This window comes from Pituophis catenifer, unplaced genomic scaffold (assembly GCF_029215685.1).
Source record: "Pituophis catenifer annectens isolate HBS135680 unplaced genomic scaffold, rPitCat1.0.hap2 SCAF_3, whole genome shotgun sequence".
Lineage (NCBI taxonomy): Eukaryota > Metazoa > Chordata > Lepidosauria > Squamata > Colubridae > Pituophis > Pituophis catenifer.
In genome coordinates this window covers 114,136,660-114,144,424 of record NW_027256883.1, presented here as the reverse complement: position 1 = coordinate 114,144,424, position 7,765 = coordinate 114,136,660, and the positions used below count along the sequence as shown (strand labels likewise).

Here is a 7,765-nt window from a genome sequence, read left to right as displayed (position 1 = left end):
TGTAGGTAAGGACCCATAAGCATCTTTTAGCCTATTGGAAGCAAAAACTTCCTAAAAGATTGCAATTTCATACCATATGCAACAATGGCTGGTTGATCATCTCTGGTATGCTGGCAAATTGGTTTGCATGTTAATGCCTTCCTTGTGCACTGACACCCATTGTTTCCATCAGGCAATTCAATAAGTTTCTGTCAGCCCTGGAGGCCATCTTTTTCTTTGGATCTTCAGGGCTGCTACACTTAGTGCTGTGGGAAACTGGGAGGGAGGATTGCATGAAGTTGCAGGGATATCTAGCCATAATAACATTCTTTTCTCCTTTTCTCAAGGACAGTTTCCTTAATTTAAGGACAGTTTCCTTAAGTTAGCTGAAGTGCTTAAGGCCTGATTAAAGGTGTTGTTTTTTTTAAAGTACAATGGTATATATAAGGCAGTAGGTGGCACTGTACAACTAGATACCAAACTTTCCCCTGGAATCGACAGCATTTACCTTGATTCTCATTTCCAGTGGCTTTCTTACAACTTCACCTGTTGCAATAGTGTATTATCTACATGGCAGCAAATATTGTGAGTACCTCAGAATTACAGATGCAAGGAATTTTTAAACTGGAGGAAACTGAGAGGACTTTTCTCAATATCATTACTAGGGAAACTCCATTATTGGTCATTAGGGTCCCAAGAAGACACGAGCATGAAACTCCCCCAGGAGTTTCCTATTCTAATCTGTTGAATGGAATGAGTTGCATGTAATAAGACATACTGTGCAACTCTCCAAAGCTTACACATGGAACAGAAATGAAGAGAGATGATTTGCTAAAAAAACAACAACAACAAAAAAACCATAGATCAGAGAGTTCCTTTACTTTTTCAGGGTGATATTTGACTTCTTGCTGATCCTTGCAAGTACCATAAGAACTTTTTTCTGTCTGAATATTAATATATAAAAGTTCTAGGATTCTAGAACATGTCCTGGAATCCATTGTTGTTCCTTCACATAGAAATGCCTGACCAGACAAGGTGAATATTGAAAAATAGTGAAATCTCCCTTAAATCTAGAAATTATACAATTCTATTACAATAGACCCCTTCATGGATTACTGCCTTATCGTGGTGAAGGGGCTTGCGTAGCTGAATGAAGCTATGAGCTATGCCATGCAGGGACACCCAAGATGGACAGGTCATAGCAGAGAGTTCTGACAAAGTGTGATCCGCTGGAGAAGGAAATGAACACCCACTCCAGTATCTTTGCCATGAAAACCCCATGGACAGTACCAAAAGGAAAAAAGATATGATGCAGGAAGATGAGCCCTTCAGGTTGGAAGGTGTCCAATATACTACCGGGGAAGAGCAGAGGGCTAGTACTAGTAGCGCCAGAAAGAGTGAAGCGACTGGGCCAAAGCCAAAAGGACACTCAGCTGTAGATGCATCTGGTGGTGAAAGGAAAGTCTGATGCTGTAAAGATTTTTTCTCCATAGGAACCTGGAATGTAAGATCCATGAATCAAGGCAAGCTGGATGTGATCAAACAACAGATGACAAGACTAAACATCGACATCTTAGGAATCAGCAAACTAAAATGGACAGGAATGGGTGAATTTAATTCAGATGACCATCAGGTATACTACTGCGGGCAAGAATCCCTCAGAAGAAACAGAGTAACCTTTATAATCACACAAAAGAGTAGGAAAAGCAATACTGGGATACAATCCTCAAAATGACAGAATGATCTCAATTCGAATCCAAGGCAAACCATTCAGTATCATAGTAATCCAAGTCCATGCCCCAGCCACTGGTGTTGAAGAGTATGGAATTGACCTGTTCTATGAAGCCCTACAGCACCTTATAGAATTAACACCAAAAAATGATGTCCTCATCATCATGGAGGATTGGAATGCTAAAGTAGGAAGCCAAAAGATAACCAGAATAACAGGCAAGTTTGGCCTTGGAGTACAAAATGAATCAGGGCACAGGCTGATAGAATTTTGTCAAGAGAATGAGATGGTCATAGCAAGCACTCTTTTCCAACAACCCAATTGACGACTTTACACATGGACATCATCAGACGGTCAACACAGAAATCAGATTGACTATGTGCTCTGCAGCCAAAGATGGAGAAGCTCTGTATAGTCAGTAAAAACAAGACCAGGAGCTGACCGTGGCTCAGATCATAAGCTTTTTGTTGCAAAATTTAGACTTAAATTGAAGAAAGTAGAGAAAAGCACTAGGTCACTCAGGTATGATATAAATCATATTCCTGATGAATACACAGTAGAGGTGACAAATAGATTTAAGGAATTAGATCTGATAGACAGAGTGCCTAAAGAACTATGGATAGAGGTTTGCAACATTGTACAAGAGGTAGCAACTAAAACCATCCCAAAGAAAAAGAAATGGAAGAAAGTAAAATGGCTGTCTGAGGAAGCTTTGCAAATAGTTGAGGAAAGAAGGGAAGCGAAAGGCAAGGGAGAAAGAGAAAGATACACCCAATTGAATGCAGAATTCCAGAGAATAGCTAGAAGAGATAAGAATACCTTCTTAAATGAACAGTGGAAAGAAATAGAAGAAAATTATAGAATAGGGAGGACAGAGATCTCTTCAAGAAAATTGGAGATATGAAGGGAATGTTTCATGCAAAGATGGGCATGATAAAGGGCCAAAATGGCAGGGACCTAACAGAGGCAAAAGAGATTTAGAAGAGGTGGCAAAATTACACAGAAGAACTATACAAGAACGAACTTAACATCCCTGATAACCACTATGGTCACTGACCTCAAACCAGACATTCTAGAATGTGAAGTCAAATGGGCTTTAGGAAATATGAGCAACAACAAAGCTAGTGGAGGTGACAGTATTCCAGCTGAGTTATTTAAAATCTTAAAAGACGATGCAGTAAAAGTGCTACATTCAATTTGCCAGCAAATTTGGAAAACTCAACAGTGGCCACAGGTTTGGAAAAGGCCAGTTTACATTCCAATTCCAAAGAAAGACAATGCCAAAGAATGTTCAAACTATCGCACCATTGCACTCATTTCACATGATAGTAAAGTTATGCTTAAAATCTTACAAGCTAGGCTCCAGCAGTATATGGATCGAGAACTACCAGAAGTACAGAGAGAATTTTGAAGAGGCAGAGGAATTAGAGATCAAATTGCCAACATACGCTGGATCATGGAGAAAGCTAGGGAATTCCAGAAAAACATCTACTATTGCTTCATTGACTATGCTAAAGCCTTTGATTGTGTAGATCACAACAAATTGTGGCAAGTTCTTAAAGAGATGAGAGTACCAGACCATCTTATTTGTCTCTTGAGAAACCTATATGCGGGTCAAGAAGCAACAGTGAGAACTGGACATGGAACCACTGATTGGTTCAAAATTGGGAAAGGAGTCTGGCAAGGCTGTATACTGTCACCCTGCCTATTTAACTTATATGCAGAGCACATCATTCCTGGCAAGAAATGGGGAAGAAATGGAGGTAGTGACAATTTTATTTTCCTGGGCTCCAAGATCATCACAGATAGGGACTGCAGCCAAGAAATTAAAAGACACTTGCTCCTGGGGAGGAAAGCTACAGTAAATCTAGACAGCATACTAAAAAGCAGAGACATCACCCTGCCAACAAAAGTGTGTATAGTCAAGGCTATGGTTTTCACAGTTGCAATGTATGGCCATGAAAGTTGGATCACAAGAAAGGCTGAGCACCAAAGAATTGAGGCCTTTGAACTATGGTGTTGGAGAAGACTCCTGCAAGTCCCTTGGACTGCAAGGCAATCAAACCGGTCAGTCCTAGAAGAGTTCAACCCTGACTGCTCTTTAGAAGGCCAGATCCTGAAGATGAAACTCAAATACTTTGGCCACCTAATGAGAAGGAAGGACTCACTAGAGAAGAGCCTAATGCTGGGAAAGATTGAGAGCAAAAGAAGGGGACGACAGAGAATGAGGTGGCTGGATGGAGTCACGCTGGATGGAGCATGAGCTTAAATGGACTGCAGAGGATGGTAGAGGACAGGAAGGCCTGGAGGAATGTTGTCCATGATGTTGTGATGGGTCGGACATGACTTCGCAACTAACAACAACAATTACAATAGAGTAATTGTAATACTCTATTGTAATAGGTGTATTTAACATAACCATGGCCAGCAATAGCTTTTGGCAAAAGACTGTGGGAATTATCTGGAAAGCACCAGATTATGTATTCCTCCTTGAGTACTTTTGGCAAAATGATATGTGACCAATTAGAGAAACCATATAATGCCTATTCACATTTTCCAAGCAGGCTCTGTATTCATTAACTACATCTTAACAAGGAAAAACATAAATTGAGCTTGCAGCTTCTCTCAACTAACTGAACAGAGGACAGTGAGGAAAACAAATCCAGGATGTTCTCATTTTAATTGCCAATTAGATAATGTCTGGGAATGAAGAAGCAAACCTTATTAGTAACATTTTACATTTAGACCCTTCACTAAAAACAGTCATGAATCAACATGATAAATTAATAGGGATCATGAACATTGTAGTGTAAATTATCAATTAATACAAACGTAGACAATGCTTCCCTATGCTTCTGGGTATAAATTGCTTTGCTACATGAAGTAGTCTTATCCAGATGTTTCTAGGGCATATTTCTATGCTAGATTATGTGCATGCAGAGAAAGGACCATCTTGATATGAATTTTGAAATTCCACAAACTACTCCAAATTTTTTTTAAAAAAATTTTTTTTTATCAAAGATGTTTTCAACAGAATAAAAATACAAATTTTAAGTTGAAAGTATGAATTATAAAGGAAAGAGAAAAGGAAGTGAAAAAGAAATAAAGAGAAGCAGAAAAAACAAAGAGAGAAAAAAAAAGTTATAAAGAAGTGGCATCTGATCTTCATAATAGCAGTTATGCTATTAATAGCATTTATTGTTTACTCTCTCTATTTAATTTTTTTTACACTTTCTTTTATAGAGTTCATTGTTTTTTTTAAATTGTACTTATAATATTTATTTTACATACTTGGTCTTGCCCTAAAATAAAGTATTTAATTATTATGATGTAATAATATTAATTATTATTCCACAAAAATGTGTGATCATGCCCAGTATTATATTGTAAGGCATACATTAGGACAGCAACAGCAGAGAAAAATAAGTTCTAGTTAACTGGATCACTTTATTTATATATCTGTCTATCCAATTGTCTGCACCAAATAATAAATAACACCCTTGTCCTACTTCTGACAATGCTTGCAGGCAGTAGTTGTATATCATACTTCCTCGGGTTAGAAAGGGCACTGCAGGCTGACACAGAGAGGGAGAGAACGATATAATTACACCAGTTGCTTTCCCAGCATGGCCAAGGCCCAATAAAGAGCCACAAATAGAAACTAACAATCCAGTGCAGCAGTAATTTCTCTTTAAACCAGGCAGAGTCCTACTGCGATCTCTTCTCCGCTCTGCAATCCCAGGGCAGGCCAGGAAGCAGTTATAGAACAGCTGTATGTCTTGAAAAAGAATGGACGGCTTGAGCATCTTCACACTTAGCTGTCAAAACCTATAAAGGATTCATGATGCTGTCTTGTTAGCTACAGGAGACAATCCACAGAGGTTTTGCCAGTGCCACAATCCCCCTTCCCCTCCCCTTATATAAGCAGCTTCCCGCATAGTGATAGAAACTAAAGCAATTCAGTAGTTTGTGAATCTTAACCAGATGGCACAAAAATCAAGGAAATTACTCGGTAAAGCTAGTCCGAGATATGCTGTCTCACTTCAGTTAAATAGGTATAACATCTGCAGGACCAAAGAATTTAGCAAATCTGAATGTCAAGAGGATTAGAAATAGAGAAAGAGAGTGTTGATTTGCAACAACAGGCCTAAAGAAATGGTCTAGCCTTCTAGGAATTCTAGACTGACCATCATCTTATCTGCTAAAATACATCCTTATATCATGCCATTAAAACAGCATTTGCTCTGCCTTCTATTTCATCTGACCAGGTTAGAGATGAAACATCAAGACAGCCAGACACTCACATTCTGATTTCTTTCAGCTCAAATATTGCAACATGTTCTACATCTGTTGTCCTCGAAACCACTCAGATATTTCAGTTCATCCAGAATGCAATGGTATCAGCAGGGACAAACGTTTTTTGGTAGGCCTAAATTACACCTTTGTTTTCAGACTGCCCTGGCTGCCAGTATATTCTTCCAGTGTGACCTATAATGCCCTACATGGCACAAAAGGGGCATTGGTTTTACCTGAGACACACTTTCTCGTTGGGTGGAGACAGCAGCCAGGTATGAGTTGTAGTCGTCTGTTCAGATTGAAGGACTGAGTCTGTCATAATTGCTAAGTCCCGCCCTTGTTGCTAGGGGCTTCCAGCTTTTGGCGAAGACGAACAAGCAGACTCGACATGTGGGAGAAAGTAAAGAGTTAGTAAAGAAGACCAGACTAACAAAAGGGTGGGGCTGACTGCTGTCTCCACCCAACAAAAAGGTGTGTCTCAGGTAAAACCAATGCCCCTTCTCCATTATGGGTGGAGACAGCAGTCAGGCATGGGACATACCAAAGTTTACTGTCCCTAGGTACGGGCGGGCCCAGTCTGGTCAGAAGACTCCCCTTCAGTAAGAACCCTTTGTAACACTCTACGTCCAAATGCCACTTCAGCAGAGGCAAACTTGTCCAACTTATAGTGTTGAATAAAGGGCGAAGGGGAAGTCCAAGTTGCCATCCTGCAAATCTCCAGCAAAGATGCCTATGTGGCCCAAGCCGTCGATGTACCCACACTACAGGTAGAATACGCTATCAAGTGAGAGGGTCTGGGGAAGAAACAAAGTTCATATGCCTTATCCATCGTCTGCCAAATCCACCATCCGATGGTAGAAGGAGTCACCCTGCCACCTAAAGAGACTGGGAGAAATGGCACAAACAACAACTCCGTCTTGCGGAAGTCAGCAGTTCTCTTAAGGTATACCAGAGAGCCCTCCGGACGTCCAAAGTATCCCAATGACTTCTAAGGGGTGATTGGGTGAGGGCAGAAATTGGGAAGAATCAGTTCTTGCATGAGGTGAAACAGCGTATTGATCTTAGGGACGAAGGTGGGATTAAGACGAAGGACTACTCAATCAGCATGGAACATGCAGAGATCAGTTCTCATAAAAAGAGCTGCAATTTCCGAAATCCGCCTGGTGGAAGTAATTGCCACCAAAAAAGCGACCTTACATGACCGAAGGCAGAGGCTGGTCATCCACAAGGGCTCTTACAGGACAATAGAGAGGTCCCAGGTGGAATATCTGTGGACTACAGGAGGACATAAATTAGAGGCTCCTTTTAGGAACTGTCGAATGATGGAGTGTTGAGACAAAGATGTAAGAGACCCATAAGCCAGGACCGTCGAGAGAGCAGCCACTTGCCTCCTGATGGTGTTGGGCGACAGCCCCTTATTGATCCTGTCCTGGAGGAATTCCAGGATTTGAGATATTGAGACTGGAGGGGAGCAACATCCACCCGGTCACACCAAGAACCAAATGCCCGCCAAGTGGCAGAATAAATTCACTCCATAGAAGGTCGATGGGAGGCTTGAATTGTCCGGATGACCCTGGATGAGAAGTTGCCTCCACTCAGAGCACACCACTCAAGCGCCAGGCGGTCAGTTGGAACCACTGAGGGTCTCGGTGGACCACTACCCCCTGGCTAAGCAAGGCCACGTCCTGAGGGATCCTCCAGGGTGGAGCCATCAACGATGTCTTGAGGTCTCCACCCTGGAGACCTCCTTGGCCAATGAGG

At 41.2% G+C, this 7,765-nt stretch overlaps 1 pseudogene; it reads left to right on the top strand.

Annotated features, from left to right (window-relative positions):
- The first annotated feature begins 1,258 nt into the window (after positions 1-1,258).
- LOC139315030 (craniofacial development protein 2 pseudogene) lies at positions 1,259-7,463 on the top strand (annotated as a pseudogene).
- The last annotated feature ends 302 nt before the right edge of the window (positions 7,464-7,765 follow it).